Raw genomic sequence first — 25,423 nt, 5'->3', positions numbered from 1 at the left:
TATAGCTTTTTCCAGACACAAGGAAACACTGAGTATAAGTCAAAACAATACCCTTTCAGGCATAGAGTGACACATACATTATGCAAAAAAAAGAAGCAGAGAACTCTGGTAGTTCTAAAGTTTAGGTGGAAAGCAGCTCCATTACAGAGCACTCTCAACACCAACTACACTCTGAATTTGCTCACCTCAAATGTGTGCTTTTCTATCAAAGTCTTTAAGCATAGGATTGGCACAGTGCCATCTAATGCACATAAACAATAAATAAAAAAGATGTTTTGTAACTTCTATGTGTGCTGCATTAAGTAGCACACATAAAAGTTACAAAACAACATTTAAAGATTGTTTATGTGCAGGAAGGAAGACTGTCCTGCACATAAACAATGTTCCCCTAAATGCAGACATCCTTGCACTATGGTACAAGGGTGCCTGCGTTGGCGCTCAGCTGCTAAATTTAGCTGCAGCGTGAAGGGAAATGCAGGGCTGCACCATAATGTTGTAAATATGGTGCAGTCCTGGATTTCTGAATTGGTGGATCACGGCTTTTAGCCAAGGAGGCTAACGCCACACTCCGCCACTTCATTGTAAGTATGGCTCATTAAGGGAAACAGAATTAATGAGGTTAAACTTTTGTATATCTAGGAATGAAAATAGACACAAATGGCTCATTTGGCTCCCAGAAGGCGGCGATAAGGGCAGAAGTGCAGGTCATTAATTATGGCTTCTTGTCATTGGCCAGATTCATTCGAGGCCGTGATCTGAAACCTATGGGATCAGTTATAAAAGCTGAACTGTTGCCAACCATCGCATAAGGATCAGAGATAATGCTAGGTGATGAGGCTCTTCCGCTAGACAAATTGATGATAAGAGCCGATAAACAAACCTTTACGCTCCCCAGGTCGGCCTCTCCTGCACAGCTCTGGTTAGAATTCCTACTTACAAAACAGGCACTTGCTATGCCGGCGACGTTCGTAAAGCTTTGTCATAACCTGAGAGCAGCAGCCTATTTAGTCTGACCAAAACTAATTTACAACGGAATAATGGTGCTCACAAGAAATGTCTAGAAAATAGCATTAGGACGCTTGAATTTGGTGACCAATGGACGGCTAATATCCCTGGGCAAACCTTTAAAAATGTAGTAAATATATCAACTAAACAGCAAAGCTCGATGACAGACAAAGAAAGCCTGTCTAGACGTGGTCATGGGTGACTGGTGTTGAAATCATATGGGGAACATCCTTTACGACGAAACTTTAACAACGCGGTACTGTTACCACGCTACTTTTACAATGCAAGTCGTTACAACGACTTGCGCTGGAGGGCGCTCCAGGATAGTAAATAGTTTAATTTACTATCCAACTCCTTCCCTAGAGTCCACGGGGACTGGAGTTGGAATAGTAAATAAAACTATTTACTATCCAGGTATACACAAAAAAGCTTTTGGACGACGTAGGGTATAGTGTGGTGCACTTGGGATAGTATACTCAAAATAGCGTTGTTTAACACTCCACCAACTACTGGGGCATCGTCCCAACCCCAGATTAGACTAAACAAATACAAAAAAGAGCTGGGAGTGCTTGTTTATCTCAGAAACAATTAGATATTTTAATCTTCAAAAGAAACACAAATAGATCAATGGTCCAAAAATATGAATTGTAAACATATACACAATCAAAATTCTTGTTCATTCTTGATGTTCAGCAGCCGATGCGTTTCGTCCTAGAGGCAGGACGTCATCAGGGCTGCAAGTGCAAACACACAATACAAATATATCAGTACATATGTACAATCTCAATCAGTAATAACCTGAGAAAATAACCTAAATCTTATTATAACTGTTAGGTACAATACAGCTCATTGTGCCGTGTGGTACTCACAAAGAATTCAATGACTTCACACTATTTAAAAAACAAGCGGGCACTGTTTGCCTGTAATTCTCACATGAAATCATATCTACTGTTTCTCATTTAAACACACAAATTTTCTACCTACATCCTGGGATAAAAACGCTCGCAAACTGTTGCATGGTTATTTCGAAAAAATTATTATTATTAGTGAACAGCTCACCTCGTACTCTTATAATAAGGCTCCTCTGATTTTATGTCTTAGAATTTTGAACCTTTGGTCTAGGCAGTTGTGCTACAAGAGGTCAGATTCTTCATCTATGTACCGGTAATAGTCATGAACTGGGGTAAGGCAGAAGAAAAGGAAGACCAATCAATTATCAAACATATGCTATATATCTACCTAGTTGTGACCTTCACTGTTCCAGTTCTCTCTTATCTTGAAATGGCCCAGTCTATCACAGTAACATTTTACATCTGCAAAAATGCGTACCTGGTGAAACCCTAGATCAATGCTTTTCTCAAATCGATTAATCCTTTGTTCTTTAAATCGAGAGTCCTTTAAAAACTGATCTGCCAATGACATTCATACCTACAAAAATCAAAAATGCCTTAATATATTAAATTGCTCAGAAAACCCTCCTGGATGTTGAAAAATTCCGCATCCATGTTCACTCACCACATTCCAATATAAGGTAACCAAAAGGGGAAATGACATCTATTCTGCAGTGATCCTATCAATTCGTTCTGAAACAGTCCGTTCTACAAATAAAATGAAATGAACAGATTATGTAGTCTTCCCGTTGCTTTCCTTCTAAATTAACTATTACCCCAAAGCTCTGCCTAGCCTTCTGCACTTACCCTTCACAACGTGACCTCCTGTTCCTCCACACCATCCGGGTACGATAAATCCCGAAGGTGCGGTGCCCCGGACTCCCTATGTTTAAAAAGGGCCCAATGGCCAATCATATCACGTTAAATTTCGCGCATATTCTAATTATGCTCATCTGTGAGAAAGTGAGCGTTTCCAATGAGGTCCGCTATCCGTGTGTATCTTGCTGTTTTGTATTTCCGCTCATGCGCATTGAACTTTAATACAGGCTTATCTACTGGCCATGTCATAGATGTCATTTCCCCTTTTGGTTACATTATATTGGAATGTGGTGAGTGAACATGGATGCGGAATTTTTCAACATCCAGGAGGGTTTTCTGAGCAATTTAATATATTAAGGCATTTTTGATTTTTGTAGGTATGAATGTCATTGGCAGATCAGTTTTTAAAGGACTCTCGATTTAAAGAACAAAGGATTAATCGATTTGAGAAAAGCATTGATCTAGGGTTTCACCAGGTACGCATTTTTGCAGATGTAAAATGTTACTGTGATAGACTGGGCCATTTCAAGATAAGAGAGAACTGGAACAGTGAAGGTCACAACTAGGTAGATATATAGCATATGTTTGATAATTGATTGGTCTTCCTTTTCTTCTGCCTTACCCCAGTTCATGACTATTACCGGTACATAGATGAAGAATCTGACCTCTTGTAGCACAACTGCCTAGACCAAAGGTTCAAAATTCTAAGACATAAAATCAGAGGAGCCTTATTATAAGAGTACGAGGTGAGCTGTTCACTAATAATAATAATTTTTTCGAAATAACCATGCAACAGTTTGCGAGCGTTTTTATCCCAGGATGTAGGTAGAAAATTTGTGTGTTTAAATGAGAAACAGTAGATATGATTTCATGTGAGAATTACAGGCAAACAGTGCCCGCTTGTTTTTTAAATAGTGTGAAGTCATTGAATTCTTTGTGAGTACCACACGGCACAATGAGCTGTATTGTACCTAACAGTTATAATAAGATTTAGGTTATTTTCTCAGGTTATTACTGATTGAGATTGTACATATGTACTGATATATTTGTATTGTGTGTTTGCACTTGCAGCCCTGATGACGTCCTGCCTCTAGGACGAAACGCGTCGGCTGCTGAACATCAAGAATGAACAAGAATTTTGATTGTGTATATGTTTACAATTCATATTTTTGGACCATTGATCTATTTGTGTTTCTTTTGGAGATTAAAATATCTAATTGTTTCTGAGATAAACAAGCACTCCCAGCTCTTTTTTGTATCTATTTACTATCCAGCGCCCCCAACGCAAGTCGTTGTAACGACTTGCGTTGTAAAAGTAGCGTTGTAACGGTACACGTTGTCAAAGTACGCGTCGTACCGTCATACATCCAAATCATATTCCATCCCGAGAGAATCATCCCTGTTGGCAGCACCCTTCCACTGGAAGATCAAACAGTTATTTCTTGCCTTAAGATTTGGAGAAATACTCACACTACACCTCATGCCAAAATTGAGGAAGTCTGGTCTAAGTGAAGATTGGTCCAGCCTTCTATGCTACCAGGGGAAAGAAACATTGCCCCACATTGTATGCATCTGTCCTGTATTGATGGTTCAATGAAGATCTCTATTAAGACAGGAGTTTCTTTAACAGGGTATTAGGTTGTGTAGGCCTGCACTGGCGGAGTCTAGGGAACCATGCAACACAATTCTGAACATTAGAATAACCCAGTTGTTGAATATTTTCAATAAGATGATTAGCTTATAGGTTGGGCGATGAGTAATCTGGAGGAGGTTCCCAGTTCTAATTTTAAACATGATAAATCAGTAGCCTCTAAGGCAAATTTAACATGAGCAAATAATCTTCAAGGTTGGGTTGCTAGGGATTGCCATAATCAGCTGTTCCCTATACCGTTAAGCTCAGGCAACTATTTTGTTTATCCTGGTATTTTAATGATGAAAAGTCTTGCACGCATGCACTTTTACAGGGGGATCCATAGCCCATCTGGCATTGTATATATACCCCCCTGAGTCCTGCACATAAGCACTTTAATTACCTATATTAATCTACTTAAGGGAACTTTAGCCATCCATATGGCAATCTTGCACTTTATACACTAGGGAAAATACCAGTCCCTGATTAGCCACTTTTATCCAAAGTATTCCTGTATTTGGCATTTGTACTTAAATACCTAGGAAGGAAAGTTGAAGAAAATGAAGGGCTTGTGGCACGATGCTCAGTGGCCGTAATAGCTGTATGGCAAATCTCTATTTTAATCCTTTTTGTATGTATTTTTAACTCTATGTATTGTATGATCTTGTTTAAGGTTTTAATTGACTAATAAACAATCAAATTATTATCATTGTAAATATGCCCCCTGTGTTTTATGAATTGCAGAGTTTGTGAACAGAAAATGTCTTTGTACGTTTGGTCCAGTTCTCACTCAACATGCCAGTGGCTGATAAAACAACGGCCTTCCTTTTTGGCGAGAGTTGAGGCAAGTGACACTAGGAACTTTGGAATGACAAATGGCCGAAGCCTTGTTATGCTTCCTTACTTAGGCTGGTGCATCACTGCATAGGACACAATTTGTCTCTCAATGCTAGCATGGTGGGAGCAGGCCCGGGCAGACATCAGTAGCACAACACCCTCTAGTCTTCATATTAGCTTTTCCTGACACTGAAAAGCGCTAAAACCCAAGACGTTCTGAGAAAATGACCCTTTTTGTGAATGGTCACCCCATTTTCCACTGAATTGTATTGCACACTGGAGCACTGCTATCCAGTGCCAAGTGTGTGTGATCTGGCCACTCAAACATAGAAATTGGCTAATCCCTCATTGGATTATTTAACTCTCTCATAAGGCCTTAGTATTGGGTGTTGAAACTACACTCATGGCATGGAAATTCATATGTCACCTGTGAATTGCACCTATTATTGTGCCACCAATTAGTGTGACACAGGACAGCAGGCTCAGGCCTATCAATATAACCAGCAGTTTGACCTTTTAAAATAACACCTTTTGACCAGGATGCACCTCCCTTTTAAATATTAATAGGTTACCCCTATGGAGGCCTTATAGCCCACAAGGTAAGTTGCAAGGCATTTAAAAGTGGGACATATAGAAATGTAACATTACCTGTGCCTCTAGTGACAAAGCTCCAAAAGCTATTTTCCCTGTGGAAGGCTCCTGTAAGCAATACTCTAGTACATATTAAAATATTAAATTGCTATCTCACTTTTGGGACCAGCTAGAAAAATAGTTCAACCACTATTCCTAATATTCATTAAAAACCTAATTCAATCATGAAGTTGGGTTTTAAATACACATTTCGGAAGAGTAACTTTTAGAAAGTACCCTATTCCTTCCACAAAGTTCCCATAGGCAAGTATGCATTAGTTCTCCAGCAGCTGAAAACCCAGTGCTTGACCTTAATAAGGCGAGAACACTGCTTCAGGAACAGAATCAATGAATTGGGTGTAAGAAAGTGTTTTTGTCCTCTTGGAGGAAGGCTAGTTCGGGTGGATTCAAGTACATCATTAAGTTTGAAAGGGACCTGCCACTAGATGAGACCGGGAGTAGGCATTCCTTTATTTACCCTGCCAGGCTGGCACTAAACCCAGTGGGAGGGAAGCTATCCCGAATCGGTTTTGAGTGTCCACAGTGGGTAGAACTACTCGTTACCTTGCCACACCTCTGGGTTGGTACACAGATTCTACAAAATGGGTTTCTCTATTTTGAAAATCTGGAGTAAGGTGCACTGTGGGACTGTTTGCACTGGGGAACCATTAACTGCTAAAAAGAGGATATGTATGCCCATGGGAACATTTACCCCATTGGTTAGACAGGAGCCAGGAGTCAACCCACCCACTATCTAGTGCCAGCCATAAATGTGGTCCCCCAGGACACCCTCATCAGAATAGTATCTGGACCTTTGGAAAAACAGCAGCATGGCTACACCTGATATTTGAGAACTTTGAGGAGACCGAAAGAGCTGGACTTGCTCCCACTTGTAGCCAGGTCATGAAGGTGGACTCCAAGTGTTAGTTGGCTAACAAAAAGCTGCAATAGGCCTTTTCCTTAATGTGCCCAGCTGATCAGTAGTAAAAGGACCTGAACTGGACCATACTTGTGGCCTCTGTTGGAATGAGTCTTGGCCCCAAGGGCTGTTGCTGAGGTCTTGAGACCCTTGGCTGGATCTAACTAGACTTCACCTAACAACTCTGAAAAGTTGGGACTTTTGAACTTAAATTTTCCCCCTCACAGCTTTTCCTGCCAAATTCAAGAGCTTTATCAGGACCTAGTCCAATGAATATCCAAATTTGAAAGGACTTCCTTTGATCCATCCAGCAACCTATACCTGTTAGAGGATTTTACTTCCATTTTAGAGACTGTGCCTAGTAGGGCAGTGACTTTATTACCTGTGATGGACTTCTATCGTCCCCCCCACTAATAATTCAATTTTTACAGCAATTAAATTGTAAAAATATAAATGTAACTTTGTGTAGTGTTTTTTAAATGTCCTTTCTCTAGTGTGTACTCTGACTCTCAGCTTTGAAGTGGATGCATCTGGTCCATGTTGTTTTGTTTCATGAGAAATGTTCCCTCCATTGTATGCTGCTTGTTAAATGTAAATAACACAGCAGCATTCTTAAAAACGATAAAAAAATAAAAAAAAAATGGAATTTTCTTGCTTGCATCTTTCATTTCTTTACACATTTGCCCTTGAAAAATGAACCCTAAAACTTACATGTGTGGAGTGTGTGTAAAAGGGGCACATCTGTGGTACACCAAAGATTCATCAAAGGTGCATCAAAGTCAAGCTTACCTGTGCCTAACCACCCCAGACTTTGCAGACTGCCAAATATAGCTGCATTGTTGTAGGGAAACATAATTCAAGCATCATACATGAGCCAGTAACTCTATTTGAATTGTGACCTCCTCATCATCAGTTTTATGATTCAAACAACTCTATCTTATGTAAAACGAACCTGTTTCCTCCTGTTATCTAGTCCCTAAAATCTTTGAAATTTCAAATTATAATAGAAAAGGCAACTAGAGGGTGGCATTGAATTAATCCCCTAGGATACTTTTATTGTCAGAATAAATTATACAAATCTTTCACTGGATCGTGAAAAAATGCAAGGTAATATTTTCTCACAATGTTTTCTGGGTGAATCTACTTTACTCGCTTCTGAGTGCTCTTTAGAATTTAGTACTTGGCATAATCCAACATGCATCACAGATTATTGAGCAATTTACCAATTTGCTTTGTGAATGTTTTAGAACAAACCGCCATCTGGTCATCTTTATTTTTTTTTATCTGTGACGTATAGGATGGTGTTGTCTGTATAAAGTGAGACCAGGAGAGGGCTAGTGTTGAATTGCAGGCCTCTCTGCAGATGTCTTTCCTGGAAATGTCAGATTCAGGGGTCCATGGCGAGAATCAACAATAAGGGGAACAGTGGACAACCCTGTTAGGTGCCTCGGAATAGAAAAAAGGGTCGTGAGAGCGTGTCATTCAGGCAAAGTCTCGGTGCAGGGCGGCAATATAATAGTGCGGTGGTGGCTATTAGTCCTACATAAATTCCCATAGGTGCATAACCAATATGAAAAAAGGCCACTCTAACTATTCAAAGGCCTTCTCGGTGTCCAAGAGGATTAGGGCAGCGGGGACCTCGGTATTAATCCTGTGGAGGACCGAAAAGAGTGTCCTAAGAATCAATGAAGTCGAATTTTGTAATGTAAATTTAGAAGATACAGAGGTCTGTATGAGCCACATAACAACGTGTCCTTGCCTGGTTTAGGAAGAAGTATGATGACCGCTTCACAAAGAGTGGGAGGAAGGATTTGTTTCTTGAGGGCCTCTGCATACACTTCATTAATTGCAGCACCAGTAACTGCTTGTATGCCTTGTAAAAGTCCCCAGTGAAGCCATCAAGCCCAGGAGCAGTAGAGCATCATATAGTGTCAATGGCTCTGAGAACATCGACCTCGGAGATGGACTCCGCTAAAAAATCCTGCAAACCTTTTTCCAAATACACCAATGCGATCTCAGATAAATAAGCTTCCTGTGCCATGGAATCGCGCCCCACTTTGGAGGAATAGAGAGACGTAAAATGATCAAGGAATTTGTTGTGGATCTCCAAGGTGCTAGTGAGTACCTGATCTGCGGCAGTATGCAGCTCGGTGACATAGGCCCTGCTGTATGGGGGCTGATCCTTCTGAGCTAGAACCCGGCCTGGGCGCTCGCCTTCGCAGTATCGCCAAGTGGTTTGATATTTGCCTAAATAGAGTATCTTGTGATCTGCAACATCTCTGTATTCGGTGAGGAGCGCCAAATGTTTCCCCGCAGTGTCAGAGCTGACAGTTTGTGTTATTGCGTTATCCAGCTCCACTAGGTCACCTTCCAGGCAGGAGAGCGAGTTACGGAGATCTTTAAGCACCCCAGCATTATTGGCGGTACATTGCTACTTTTGTATGCCTTAAAACCCTCCCACACGACCGCCCAGATGTCATCCGAGCCAGTGTTATGGAGGAAATATTCTTCAGTAGCTTAACGCACTTCGGTATGGAAGAGGTCATCCCTAAGGGCGCGACCTGGGAAGCGCCACTTCCTTTCAAAACCTTCAGGCCGAGGAACCCCAAGGAGGAGCTGGACAGGGGAGTGGTCTGAGTATGTTCTCGGGAGAGTCATGAGGGAATGGACCCCACTGGAAATACCAAGGGAAACAAGCCAATAATCAATCCTAGTCCAGGTGTTGTGTTGACCAGCGTAATGTGTGTATTCAGTGTGGGATGGGTTGCATGTACGCCAAATGACTAGGAAAGAGAATTGCTCGCAAAGCTCGATGAGAATGCGGCGTGCACGAGGTTTAGTGCTGGGGGAGGTAACGGTGCCATCTAACACAGGATTGAGGAGCAAATTGAAAACCTCTCCCATCAATATTAAGATAGGGTCCATCTTGGAAAGCTGTGCATGTAGATCATGAAAGAATTCACGAGAGTCAGTGTTCGGGGCATATATACACAACAAAGCTGTACTGTGACACATGAGTGACCCAGTGACAATGAGGTATCTACCATCACTGTCATTTATAACTGAACGGAAGTGGAATGGGACCCTTTTGTGAATAGGAATGGCCGTGCCCCTAGCATAATTGCTGAAATTGGTGAAATACCTGTGTGCACCCCAGCTTGAAGCAAAACCAGCAGAGTCATATTTAGGTAAATGCGGAAGGCAATGTCTACGTTATGTGGAATGAGATAATGAGCCACGTGTCTTCCTTTGCGATTGTCATTGAGACCCCTGACATTCCATGACAGTAAGGACAGGCCAGAAGGACCTTCAATATTACCCAGCTGAGCCATCTGCTAGTTGTAGCAAGGGTGACAAACGTAAGCTCAAACATTTAAATGCAAACCAAGACAGTGAACTAAATGGAAGATAACAACAAATGGCATTGCAATAGCAAGTGTCCCCCTTTCTCCCACCCACTCTCACTACAAAAGAAGCGAGGCATACCCATAACAACTAACAATACGTGAAGTACCAAATATCTTTACAGTGGAATGTGGAAACCCTAGAATGGTACATCCAAGTAACGAGTAACAAACCATGAGGGGTGGCAATGCCACGTCAGTCTACCAGCTATCTTAAACAATTCGAATGGATGAATACCATCATTCCAGTACAGTCTTACTAATATGCAGATGGAACCAGCCAGCCAGTCCCAGCACCAGAAAAGAGTATCATGCTTGCGTCGGAGCCGCTGTTTGGAGGAGAGCGTGCACCACCGTCCATGCCTGCCTGCACGTTGGTCTGTTTTATATGCACAGCAGAATTGCTGTACTTCTGAGGGGTTGTCAAAAATTCGAGGCCGGCCATTAACTTCAATTCTCAATCTGGCAGGGTATAACATGCCATATTTCGAACCAAGGTTCCTAAGAGTGGCCTTGACCCCATTATATTTGCAACAGGCCTCCTGCAGCATGACGGTAAAGTCCGGGTACAGGGAGAGTTTGGAGCCCTGCCTCGGCGTTTTCTGCCGAGGCGCAGTGCAGTGTGGCGGTCCCAAAAGTTCATAATGCGGGCAATAATAGGTCTTGGCAGGCAGCCTGGGTTAGGCCAGGGCCCCAAGGTGCGATGGGCGTGATCCACCACAAATTCGGGGGTAAATGATTCTTTCCTAAACATCTAGGTTAGCAAAGTCTCCACAAAGAGGTCAAGGCGGCCCTTGGCGGTGGACTCTGGAACACCCAGGATGCTGATGTTGTTGCACCTACTGCGCACTTTAAGGACCTCGTTCTTGATCGCTACCTCCTTTAGGATGCGGTCAACACATTCTAGCCTTTTAAGGAACTGTGCAGTTCCATCCTCAACGTTTGAGATGCGTGCCTCAGCCACATCTAGGCGCCTGTCATGTACTTGGATTTTGGCCCCTGGGCTCGCCAGGCTCTTGTCTAGAGTGTCGAACCGCCCATCCAGCGCTCTGAAGCCCGCTCTCATCTCCTGCAGAAGAGAAGCGGATGGAGTGGAGGGGTCGTCTGCATTGTCCACTCCCTGCCCGCCCTGGGCCATGCCCGCACCGTTCACAGGGACCTTTTCCACAAGCTTCTTAAAAGGGAGGGTCTTCTGCTTAGGGTCTTTGCAGCTGATGCCGCAGCGTGAAAAGACTAGTGGAGCAGCAGAGGAGTGAACCCAGGGGTTGGTTGCAGAAGATGGACAGGGAAAGACAAGGGGTGAGAAGGTGCAGGAGACAGAGGCTCAGTCCGCACGGCCTCGGGCGATGCCAGCGTGGATGGTATTCACCCCCAGCTGCTTGGGGAAGAAACTTGCAGGTGCCCATGGGGGAGGCACTTGATTTTGGAAGCCTAGGTTTTAGGCAGGTTGCTGGGGAGGAATGTGGTTTCTATGAAGGCGGTTTGGAGGGCCCAAGTGTGCCGGAATGACCAGTGTTCAAGCGCCGTGCAAATGTGATGGAGCCCCGAAGGAGTCCCATGGAGGACCCGCGGAAAGCAATGTGGCACCGGGTATGACGCCCATCCATGTCTCCTGATGGATCAAGGCGGTGGCAGCAATGCACAGGTCTCCCGCCATGGGGGGAGGACAAGGCGTTTGGCCCTTTGGCGCGGGGCTCAAGTAGTGTATGTTGCTTGGAGGCAGAATGTTCGCTGGGAAGCAGCCGGGCGCGGGGACGGGTGGGCCCACTCTGGTTCCTCCCCGGCTCCCCACCTCGCAGCGACCGGCTGGCCACTGCCAGGCTTGCCCGCGGGCACTGTCCATGCAGGACCTCAGGGAATTGGGAAGAGCGAGTAATGTGGACTGCAGTAGCCGAATGCAGACGCGGCCCAGCCAAGCATTCAGGGTCCGAGGTATGGGGAAGCAAGCAAACCAGCAGGCCCGTGGCCGGTGCACTCACCGCCCCAATGGATCACCGCCGCGGTCAGGTGTCAGTCCTCGCTAGTCCCCGCCTCCACACCACGCAGAGTGGATAGAGTGCAGGCCAATACCGCCTCGTGCCTAGGCCCGAAGCTCGTCCGAGGCTGGGCCGGGTACCCACCGCAGAGCCACCACTCCGCACCTCCAACGAATCACCGTGTTCAGCATGAATGAGGCAATACTGCGGTGCCAAGCTCGGGGGTGAATGCTGCCATGAATACGGGGGGATGTCGTCAGTGACCTGGATTGGCTGCAGAGCTTCAATGCCGTCTTGGTCAGCGGCTTGGATACGCCCCACCACTTGGTAATCTTTAAGATGAAAACCAGGGTATGCAACAACAGCCGATATCTGAGGGAAGTAACTGAGTAGATTAGATCTTGAATGATGGAAGAACTTCAAGGAGACTGGAGTGTTTTAATGGACAGTGCATGCCCAATCTTGTAAAAATCAAATAAGGAAAAGCAACATAACTAATTTCACAAACATAATGTTTGAGTCATCGAACTTAATAAATAGCTCTGCTACTGGCTGATGAGCACAATAACCCTGCTTCTTCCTATCAAATGTATCTCTCATCAGAGAAAGGTAAGGCTTTTACATGCTTCTTCCGAGATTAAGAAGCAAGACTCCTGATACAATGGCTTCTCTTATTCAAAATACTTTTGGTGTCAGTGTTTGAAAGGAAAATCCCACCATTTCGATGACACGCTTTAAGCAATTACACTCTTGCAGATTTTTTCAAATATGTCAGACACAAGCATCCATTTTGCCCCCCCCCCCCCAATCAGGGATACTCTCAAACATTGGTAGACCCATTCCTGCAAGTATCGATGCTGTTGTTTGCACTTTCTCGAATGCCTTTCTGCAAAAATTAATGATTTCCATGACACACCACAAAGCTCATTGTGAAGAAGCCATCTATGGCCTGGAGAGTCTTTGAAACTTCCAGCACAATTCTTAACTACCAAACATCACCAAAATACTTGAACAAAAATATTATACTTACCAGTGTATGAGATTATTGAAATAAACAATATTTAAGTTAAACTAAAACAAAACAAAAGCGGTCTACCCCATTGATACAAATCTTTTACCGGGATTATAGAGGATAAAAAGTTTGAGGTTGCCACCAAATACGAAGATCGAGTCATCACATGGCAAAAGCACAGTCATTAATTTTTGGGTTCAAATTATTGAAAAAGAAACTCTGCTGTCCGTCATTTAGTAATTTACTTACTGTAATGTCAACATAGTTAATGCCAACAATGGTTTACGGCACAGAAAGTATGCACGCATGTGAAACAGCAACATTCGATAAGCTAGATTTTATAAAAGTGTGGGGCATATTATCAAGAACGTCGATAAAACTAAAATTATCGGCGCTTTAGCGGCAGGAAACTGCCATTAATGCGGCGATAATGGACTTGATAATATGCTCTTGTGAATTCCCATAGCAGCCCAGGTTCTGGAGTTAACCTGGGCTGCTATGGGAATTCACAAGGGCATATTATGAAGCCCATTATCGCCGCTTCAGCGGCAGTTTTCTGCCGCTAAAGCGGCTATAATTTTATCGCCGTTCTTGATAATATGCCCGGGTGGGGCATATTATCAAGCACAGAGTTAAGATTATCGCTGATTTAGCGGCAGGAAACTGCCGCTAAAGCGGCGATAATGGGCTTGATAATATGCCATCGAGAATTCCAATTGAAGCCCATGTTCACACCAGAACACGAGCTTCTATGGGAATTCACAAGGGCATATTATCAAGCCCATTATTGCAACTTTAGCGGCAGTTTTCTGCTGCTAAAGCGGCAATAATCCTAGCACCGTTTTTTTATAATGTGCCCCTGTATTTTTCCTACCAAAAACAGCATCACCAGCCCAGGTTTGTTTTGAGTTTGGTTCAAAAAATCAATCACTACAAACAATGAAAGAGTTTGTCAATGTTTTCTTTCACCACAAATGAGTATACTAGACATTGTAAGATAAAGTTTTATTTATAGCTGTATGCAATTGTTTTAACTAACTGTGCAAATAAACTACCCAGTTAAATAAACCCAGTTACTCATCAAGGTCCATACAATAATTGAAAGTAAGCCTTAGGAGAACAGGAACAATGCTTATGTAAAATGACTCCATGTTACAATAACATTTGGGTAGGTTGGATGGGTGGAGTTTTAAGACATTAACAGACATTAATCAATGCTTGGCTGACAAATATTTTACCAAAGCATCAGATTTCTGAATGCCTTTCTGAAGCTCCATGGGAAAGTCTTAAGATTAAATAGACATCATCTTTTTTTTTTTTTAAGCTATCAGATTTTGGAGTCAGTCAAATATTCTTTATTCGGTTTTTCGTAAGCATAAAAGAATACATTAAACAAACAGATAAATTAATAAATAAATACCATATTTATGTACAACCAGTCACAACAGAGTTAAAAGTAATCAAGAAACAAAGGGGTATATTTACAACAATTCCGCTCAGCAGTTTTGACGTGCTTAGCGGCAATTTTTATTACGATGTCTATCGCCCAAATTCAATGCAATTCTTTCGTTGCTGTAAGAAGTTGACCTGGTATTTGATATCCACTAATTAAAGTGCTGCGCACACTGTGCCACAGGATTCAAACTAGCCTGGATGATGGAGGGTAAAACCCAGAAACCGGTCCCAGGATGCTTGTTTTGGTCCAGGGAGAAGCTGGCTTGGCATTTCCGTCTGGACTGTTCCCATGAGGCACAGGGTCAAGACTGATTTGTAAATGGCTGGGTCGAAACTGGGGCTGGGATGGTGAGCAAAAGAACAATGGATTTAACCCAGATCTCTTGACCGGGGATGAATGTATGATTTATTCAGCATTCCTTCCATTATTTGTTTGTGTAGCTCTAATTAAGTGGGCACCTTACACCAGCACACCAGTCCAACCAACACTTATGGTGATTTTAAGAGGTCAAATATAACCTTAGAAAGCTATCCAAGTGGTAGCTGTGGAGAGCAGCATTCAAGCTTAGTCTTGAAGGAATGTTAAGCAGCTTGTTTTACCAGAATGCAACCTTATTGTATTGGTTAAATGAAAGGAGAGCCACACAGTAGTTATGAAAATATGTATTTATTATTATAACACACCTTAAATACCTCACAGTATCTGCTACACACAGATAAATACAAAACACTCAATGCTGTAGCACAGAAACAGTCTTAAGTAGCACTAATACACAGTGAGCTCCAGGGGGAGACCAAACCATATACTAAAATTGTGGTATAAGAACCACGACTCGAGTCAAGACAGTGTCTAGAGGTTGTAAAATCGCTGGGACCCCAAGGAACCACCCAAGGTGAGTAAGGAGGGACCTCATGGAGGACGGGTGCAGTGTGAGAACACAACCATGTGCAAAGTACAATTCTATTGGAGAGTTGCAGTTGTAGTTTTAGAGTTTAAGGACACTTCCCAGTGGATTACGAAGAAACCCTTTGGAACATAGAAGGTTGGAATTCCCCCCCACCCGTGGATACTGAAATACCAGAGTTACCTATCCCAGGGAAGCTGGGTGCATAGGGGTGAATAGGCGTCGGAAACCGGCATCAATCTCAATTGGATTCTTCAAAGAAATGCTACTGCTGGAAAGAAGAAAAGTGCCCGGTGGAAGCAACAGGTGGATTCTTGATGGAAGGAACCTGAATGCAGAGGTGACAAAGTCTGGATCACTCAGGAGTGACCAGAGGCTCGATAGACAAATACCCACCTATGCCAGATGATTCAGGTGTGATGATGGAGACCTTGACTCTGCAGTATGCAAAAAGATCCTAGGCAAACTTAACAGTGGATAAACAAGTAAAAAGACCCAAGTGCAAAAGGAACGGTCAGAAAAGAGATAAAATCAATTATAAAAAGAAAACATGTTTTTAATACACATAATAAAAATCACATAGATAACTGAAATAAATCAGACTATATGACAATAAAATATAAAAATATATGCAATTAAGTATATAATAGTACAATATACAACATTTTACATGAAAAGCAAGACACCATTAATCTCTACAAGTTGTTGCCAAAAACAAAACTGACGATACAATACTCGACGCGCGTTTCGGCGAAAACGCCTTCTTCAGGAGCCACAAGTAAAATCTGATATTACATATAAAAAGTCAATAAGATACATGCAGGGGAGTGACTCCTTCACCCCAAGGGAGATACTTCAGTTGTCCTAGATGCTCCACAGGTCCTACACTGAGCCTGTATGGTGCACAGGCACAAATGAGGATTTGCATGGAGAGGGAGACAAAGTCGGGCCCAGTCGAAGTCCAGTGAAATGCAGAGTGTCCAGACGGTCGAAGGTCAGTGGCTTCTGGTTCAGAATCTTGTCCACATCAAATCTAGGGTCCTATATTCAGGTATGCCCTGAAGTACCCACAGGAGAGGGTTGGCAAGATTCAGGGGACCCTCGCAGGGGAGGGTCAGGACAGTGGGCAGGATACTCCCCTATCCTTTATCCATTTAGGGCCAGAGCAGGATCCAATGTCTCCCAGGACTGGTTTGAACTGTACTATGCACAGGGACACCAAATGTGCTCCTCATGCAGACTTTCAGGCACTTTGTAAGTGCACCCAACCAGTCCTAATACACTAAATCCTTTCTGGGAGGTGGTCTCACCTCCCTGTGACAGGATGCCTATTGTCCTGCCTTCCCCTGCTCAAGCTTGGCTCAGCAGCAGGAGGACAGAAATGTGTCTTTGGTTGGCAGCAATGCTTTTGTGCTGCCCAGGTCGAGAAGGCTGGTACCGGGTAGACCAGGGACCCCACACAGCTCTCTTCGGGAAGGTGGAATCATACAGTGTGGAGGTATGAGTCCAAAGTGTTTGATACCAAACACAACATGTTTTTTTGCAGCTGTTTTCCAGCTAGCCTTTTTAAGCGAGCATATAATGCACCTCTAGCTATATGTCTGGCTGAGTCACCGACAACCCGAGGGAATGATCTTCGAAGGCTGCATGGGTGCTCTGCTCATGCAGGGGCACCCCCTCATGTAAAACCCAGCACCCTGCCTTCAGGATTGTCAAGGTTTGCTAGAGGGGTGATTGATAGGTTTTAAGTGTTGTGACCTATAGATATAGTAAATCTGTATCTTTCGTAAGTGGTGCAAGCACCAGCTTACACAGCCTGCACTGGCAGGCCTGTAGTTCCATTTTGCATGGCCTCTCATGGGTGGCACAATATATTCTTCAGCCCATGGAAGGCCTCTGGCGTACCATTGCCCTGGGTACATGTGTACCATATACTAGGGACTGATATGGGTAGCCTAGAATCCAATCTGGAGTGTACATGCATACTATTTTAGGGAGAAAGCAGATAGACTGGGGTCCTGATTAGCAGGATCCGAGTCAGACTAGTCAACAACAGTGTAACATTAAGCAAAAAGTGGGGGTAACCATAAGAATCTGATCCTACTTTCCTACAGATGTGTTTACAATACATTGTTACATGGTGTTAGGATCAGATAGCGTCAGCGAAAATTGGCCCTAATTCTAGCATTGTGGCGATAAAAATCTTGACATTAGCATGAAAAAAGTGACAGCCGGTCAATTAGCGAGAAGAAAACTCACGTTAGTCAGCAGAACATCAATTTTTACGTCTAGCGGGAAAAAAACACACAAATAAACCGCAACACCCAAAAAATAACCTAAATCCAGAATGGAGCAGCCTGGACCCTGTTCAGAACCAGACAACAACGCCCCCAAACACCCCCAAAAGGCAGGATGACCAGCCAGAATACCACAGGAAGCGGAAGAGGAAAAACACATTCAGGCAGGAGGATAATGAAATCCTGATTTTGTAGGTAACGGAGCATCAACACCAGTTCTTTGTCAGCTCCAAGGTGTCACTGGGGACCAATACTGCCAGTGACCGACTGCAAAAAGTATTGGCATGATGCCAAGCACAAGACAAAGCAAAAACTGGGCAAAAAGCGACAAGTAGCACTGCAGACAGGAGGTGGAATCCAGCACCACAGGAGGAGCTTGATGCTGTGGTGGAACAGGTGTCTGAAGTTTTCTGTGAGGAGTTGGTGGTTGGAGTAGTGGAACAGGACAGTGCTGACTATGACCAACTACATCAGCAACAGGGTAAGTAACAACCAGGGGACATGGGAGGGATGAGTAATGCTGTTTCCATCCATGTACTCATGTCTCAGTGCCCACCCACACTGTTTGCAGATCAAATGCTAGCCACATAGGTACTCTGGGGTACATTCACATGTCCCTTGAGCTGTTGGTATCGTTTACAAATACATTGAAAGTCACATAACAGTGGTGTAAGGGCCTAGCAATTAAGTACACATGTATACGTAAAATGACAAGTGAGCAGTCATGTCTTCTAACTCTGGGGCATATTTACAAAAAAGTGATGGAGTGAGGCGTTATCCTTCTTGGCTTAATGCCACACTCTGCCACTTTAGAAATGCAGGGCTACACCAAGTGTACAATATTATGACTGAGTCCTGCGTTTCACCCTGAGCTTGCGCTAAATTTAGCTGCCTAGCATCAAAGCATGGACTCTTGCAGCACTGTGCATAGGTGCATGAGTTGCAGAGTAAGAGTGTGTATGTGCAGGAAGGTGTCCATTCCTGCACATAAACAATCAGTAATAGCAATTACAATTCATCCGTTTTTTTTAACGACTTTATGTGGAGAAAGGAACACCTTACTGCCCATAAGCAATCAGTGGCGTTTTGCCATTTTTATGTGAGCTGCATAACGCAGCACACACTGGGCCTGATTCACAGCACTAACTTAAAAAAAATCCTAAACTTTTGGTATTCACAGAAGGCATTTAGTAAAAGTAAAGTTAGGATTTTGTCTTAAGTCTGTCTTAAGTCTGTTTTTAGTCTATCCTAAGTTTTTCTTAAGTTTGTCTTATGTGTGTCTTAAGTCTGTCTTAAATTTGTCTTAAGTTTGTCTTAAGTCTGTCTTAAGTCTCTCCTACTACTTTTGGTATTCACAGAAGGCATTTAGTAATAGTAAAGTTATGATTTTGTCTTAAGTTTGACTTAAGACAGACTTAAGACAGACTTGAGACAGTCTTAAGACAGAATTAAGACAAACTTAAGCCAAACAGGACATACTCAAGACACACTTAAGACACACTTAAGACACACTTAAGACAAAATCCTAACTTTACTACTACTAAATGCCTTCTGTGAATACCAAAAGTAGTAAGTTTAGGATTTTGTCTTAAGTTAGTTCTGTAAATTGGGCCCATAGAAACAGCAACAATTAGGAGTAATAAAGCATTTCTCCTTGTTTCACCAGGGTAAAACCAGGTTTTCTCTGTTCTTAATTTTGGCGCTGCCCCATATTTACACCTCCCTTGTAAACATGGGGCAGCGTCAAAATAAATTGGTGTAACGGCGGAATGCCAACCACAACAAATGCATTCCTCACACCTTTCAAGCTGAGTATAGCATGAAAGGCTGCCTTATTCACAAGGCCTTGTGAATAGACAAAGCCTCTGTCACCATAGGGACATCACACAACCTGATATTCCTGTGGCGATAGGGGCTTGTAAATATGCCCCTAGATGTTTGCAACAGGCTGTATTGCAAGCCTCACATTCAACCTACTGCAACAAACATTGTACTATCAGTCATGTGCACTGTTGGTAAGATACGGTGCTCACATGTACTACCTCTGGGGAATAAATGCCACTGCATTGTGGAGTGCAGTGTCAACTTAAAACTAGACCTCCAAAAGAATAGACATGTAGGGCTGTGCTGTGTGCATAGTAAATACCACACCCCCCAGCATGTCCCTCAGTCCTGTTGGCATCAAAGACTGATTACAGCAAGTGCAGCCACCCTGCTAATATGTTGCTAAGGTGTCTGTGCAGCATTGGTAAATGTTGATATGCAGGAAGGGACATCTTCACAGACAGAAAGGGACTTCTTAAAAAGTGATGGAGCATGGCATTAGCCTTCATTGCTAAACGCTGTGCTCTGCCACTTTACATAACTCAGAGCTCCGCTGCATAAACAACAATATGGTGCAGCTCTGTGTTTCCCACTGTGCTCATGCTAATTCCATCTGCCGAGTGCCAATGCAGGCACCCTTGCCCCATAGTGTAAGGATGCCTGCATTGTGGTGAATGATTGATATGTGTGCAGGAAGGGAAACCTTCCTGCCCATAAACAATCATTCATGCTGTTTATCTGCCTCAATATGCGCTGCTCAATGCAGCACACAATCAAACAGCAAAAATGAGTGCAAGTCTAGCATTTTGCATTGTTGTGCAATGCCAATACCCTGGTATTACTGCTCTTACTGTTGGCCTAGCCACATATTTACACCATCATCCTAGGTAATATGGGGCAGCGTCAAAATCATTGGCTGGTGTGGTGGAAGGTCCACTGGAACACCTATGGTCTACCCCTCCCATGCTAAGTATAGCGTGAAAGTGTGCCTCATTCACAAGGCAGTGCAAAGCCACATCAAGTGGGTTAACGCTGTCTTTTAAATATTGCAAAGCATATTTTACCACAGTAAAGTACAAAATAGTGACATTCCTGTGGCAATAGGGTCTTCTAAATATGCTACAAGCAATATTAATTGCTTAATTGCTGGTTCGAAGTGTGCAGTTGAATGCAGCATACATAACAACATAAACAAATGTTGGATATAACTTTTTGAAGTTGACTTCCCTTGTTGTTTACACCAAAACCTGCCCATCTTTTGCAAGCACCTTGAGTAGCTGGTGTGCACATTGCAAAATGAATAAAAATGACATACAATTGGTGCAAAGTGCATTCAAAATTTGCGCAAGTGTTTTGCAGTTCTAATTATTGTGTCTGCCCCAGCATTGTAGGAATGGGTTCACTAAAAATATCAACATGCCTGTTGTGGATGCAGTGCTCATTAAAACACACATTCACTGTTCCTCTCATGTTAAGTGAAGGGTGGGTGGTGGCACATTCACAATGTTGCACTGATGAACATTAATTGGCTACACACTGTCTTTCTATTTTTCTTCAAAATACATTTATCCACATGTAAGTTGCTTTACGTGATGTTACATTGGCAGTATGACATTGTATTCATGGTATTTAGTTTTGTGGTCAATAACACACATTTACATGAGTTGAACACGGGGCTTAGGTAAAGTTAACCATGGCAGGGAAAATGCCTAGCTATTGATTTCCTGTAACAAATGCATGGATGGAACATGTAAACTACAGTATGTATCATACATGTGCTCACCCCTGTAATGTTCAACAAAGATCTGATGTGCAACAATGTACCCATCCTTGAAGCCTGCTTCAAAGTCCTCACTTTGCCATCATTGTCACTGCTGTGGAAAACAAAAGGGGAGGGCACACACATTTTTAAATCTGGCCAAGTCCTATGTATGTAGAAACATGCTGGTTTGCACAGTTTAAACTATTGCCGCACCATGTCCATTTAAAATCTGTTCTAAGGAGTATATGTTGGGAAATCACACCATCAACCCAGGAAAAGCATTCTCTGGGAAGCTGCATGACACATGTAATCTTCTAACAGATTGCAAAATCTTCCTATTATGGCAAGCCACAAATGAAGCAAGACTAGAAGGCACATGATAAAACACTAGTCAACATGATTACATAACTGTGTTACAGTCAGTGGTTTGTCCTGACCTCAGTCTTCAACACACAGAGAGATCAATGGGCACATGCACATGTGCAGAGGACATACCTAAGCTGCCTCACATCCTGCCTAAAACCTATACTAAAAACCATGCAACACAAAGGATGTCAGTGATTCCCATTAAAATAAATAGGTTAAGATGCAGCCACTTTGTAGTAGTTCAACCGCTAAAAGGCAAAGTGTGTGGTTAAGCTCAAATTGCTACCAAAGGCACCCTTGCACCAACGTGCAATGGTGTCTGGATAGAGGAAATGATTGTTTATGAACAGGAAGATTTTCCTCCCTGCACATAAACATCCCTTCATGAGATGTCCCTGTTTCAATGTGTGCTGCAAACCTTAAAACAAATAGATACTTCTAAATTAGGAGAATCAAAGCACATCTCCTTGTCTTTTCCACGTGAAAATCACTGTATCCCTGGTCTTAAGTGCATGAGTGCCCTCCTCCTTATGCCACACTTTTAAATAGGTGGCAGTGGGAAAATGGAGACACGAGAGGAAAGCTTATGTTCCGGCTGAGGAACAGGTTTACAAACAGGCCATCAAAGATTACCTGGCACTTTGTAGAGCTGCGCGAACCGAATACATAAACAACAACATCGTGCTGTCTCAAAACAATCCCAAAACTTTGTTCAAGATGGTGCAAGAATTGTCGGGCATTGTGCACCAACCGAAGCCTCCAGAATTAACTGAAACTCAATGTGAGGTTCTAGCAATATTCTTCACTGACAAAATCGAAACAATTTACTTGGAATTTGATACTAAAGGAGATCAACCTCCTAAGCCCAATAATGTACTATCTGACTACACCTCTCTTCCTATCACATTGAACAAAGAGGATAATTCTGAGGGTTTACTTAATAGCTGGTTACCCCTTGATACTGTGTCATTTAATTATATATTAACTAGTAGCAAATCTGGCTCCCCCAAGGACCCTTTTCCTATTTCCGTTTAAAGAAAATTGGACCCCCATATTCTTAGTCTTATTATGGAACTTCTTAATGCCTCACTTTTGGAAGCAACCGTGCCAGCCACCTGGAAACACGCTATGATTCTCCCTTTGCTAAAAAAAGCTAATGCTGATCCAGATGTGCTCTCGAACCTCTGTCCTATTTCTTTGCTCTCCGCCTTTTCCAAAGTTTTAGAAAAACACATCAACCACCAATAGACATCTTTTGTGTACTCTCAAAATATTTTGCACTCATCCCAATCTGGCTTTAGAACAGGCTTTTCCACTAAATCGACGCTCTTAGAAGTCACAGAAACTATTCACCAACGACTGGATAAGGGTGATACAGTGGCCCTCATTTCATTAGATTTGAGTGCCGCTTTTGACACTGTATCCCATGAGACCCTTCTTTAAGTTTTACAATCTAAGGATATTGCTGGCTCTTCTTTGAACTGGCTGGCGACTTTCCTCACTAACCAAACGTTTCAGGTTTTTTCTCCAAAAGCCAGCTCCAGATCCCATTACTCCCCCTATGGAGTGTCCCTGGGCTCTATCTTAAGCCTGTTACTGTTCAATATCTACATCAGCGCTCTAGCATCCCTAGCAGAACAAGCTGACTTAACTATTTATTCCTAAACAGATGACACCCAGCTTATTTTTTCTTTATCTACCAAAGATTCCTTGAAATCACCTTCCCTTCCATTAGGTCTACAAGAAACTGCTGGTTGGATGCATACCAATAAATTCAAGTTGAATGGAGGAAAAACAGAGCTTTTAATTTTCGGTGGAAACAAAGCTCTCTGGGGCCCGCAGCACTGGCCTCTGGGTGCCCTTCCCCTACCTACGTAATCTGTTAGCAACCTTGGCATTATTGTTGACGAACAATTGGCCATGTGACAACAAGTGGTCAAGGTTGCATCTACTTGCTTTGGAAATTTGAAGTGGCTTAAAAAATCCTATGGATGCTACCACTTATGACTCAAAAGACGGTGGTTCAAGCCTTATTCGTATCCAAATTGGAATATAGTAATGTTTTATATCTAGGTGCTAACAAGGATGTAATCAGGAGGCTTCAAGTGTTCCAAAACTCAGCGGCCAGACTTCTTTGTCAGCTGTATCAAATGACTCCCATTACAGGGTCTCTCAGAGATTTACACTCGCTAAAGATTGAAAACCGGTCTAAATTCAAAGCACTTTGCTATATGCACAGAATCAATGCTGGTACTGCCACCTGTTACCTTAATGCACTAGTTCAACCGTACACCCCTTCTCGCCTTCTCAGATCATCTAGTCAGACAAAGTTTGTAGTCCCTAGGTTTAGACTTACTCGCATGGGCGGACGGTCTTTTGCCTACTTGGCCTTGTCTCTATGGAATTCGCCTCCACCGTCACTGCGTTTTGAACAAAATTATGTTAAATTTCAGAACAGCATCAAAACGTGGTTATTCAATGTCTGAGCTTTGACCCGCTGCGTCCCTCTTTTATTCATGTGTCTGTAGGCGCCAGTAAACCTCTAGGTTGCTGTTGCTTCATATTAATTCAATTATACTAATATTAATAATATAATATTAATATAATAAAATCTATAGGGGGGTGCAGTAAACTGTCCACCTCAAAACCCAGTGACTAATTCTTACGCGCACCGTGTAGTGTGTAAGGGGGTGATGGTCTTATCCGCAATGCGCTGTTAAGCCTCATGAAGTAGCTTAACTCTGCATTGTTAATAAGGTGAAGCACCCATCCCTACAGGAAGGTCTGAGTAGATGACATACCAGTGGCAGTAGGAGCTTGTAAATATGCACCTCACTGTTGGCAGGGCAAATATCCACATCATGAACAACTATAATTGAACAATCAGTGACATTGAAAATGTACATACAAAGCTGCGGGTAACAGGTGTGGCATGTTACACAGGAGAATGGAAAGTGTCCTGCACTCTGATTGTCAAATGCTAAACTACATGTCAACATGTAACAGACAACAGTATCTGCCCTTTACATTGAAGTGGATGAAACTGCACGTCCTGTTTAGCAGCCTGTGTCACTCATCAACAATGATGACAATATTGATGAAAAACTCACAACCATCGACCATGACACCCTCCAAGAGCTGCTTGACTCCATAGGCAGCCCATCTCTGGACCCAGGGTGACCCAGCAGCATTGTGGCTTCTCCATATTTCCCCCCCAAACATCCATCAGGCACCACTAGCATCACAGCCACGAACCTGGACTCTGACGACCCACAGATGCAATTTCAATGCAGTGCGGTAGGAGTCCAGCGGGAGATAGCAGAGCAGATGCGGGTGGGGTTGTAGACCCTGGCAGCCACACTCGAGGGGAGCTGTGGGTGCCTCAGTCCCAATAGGGACAACTCAGATGCCATTAGAGGCACCTACTCTCAACTCTGTGGCCTACAGCAGTCCCTCGCTGGCATCGCTGGTGTCATGACACAGAGGCAACAACAACTGTCCTGCCAACATAGCACCAGCAATGTTGCCAAATAGTTGGGGGCACTGAGAAAGATCTTGGAGAAAATGGAGCAGAAGCAGGATTCCCACATGGCTGCCATGGCTGCCTACCACCGTTAAGTTGCTGAAGTTCTGCAAAGCCTACAGCACATCCTTGCTGCAGTGATGCCTCATCTGTCAGCACAGATGAATGC

This window comes from Lissotriton helveticus, chromosome 4_1, assembly GCF_964261635.1.
Source record: "Lissotriton helveticus chromosome 4_1, aLisHel1.1, whole genome shotgun sequence".
NCBI lineage: Eukaryota > Metazoa > Chordata > Amphibia > Caudata > Salamandridae > Lissotriton > Lissotriton helveticus.
The sequence above is the reverse complement of the archived record's forward strand: the minus strand, read 5'-3'. Positions refer to the sequence as shown.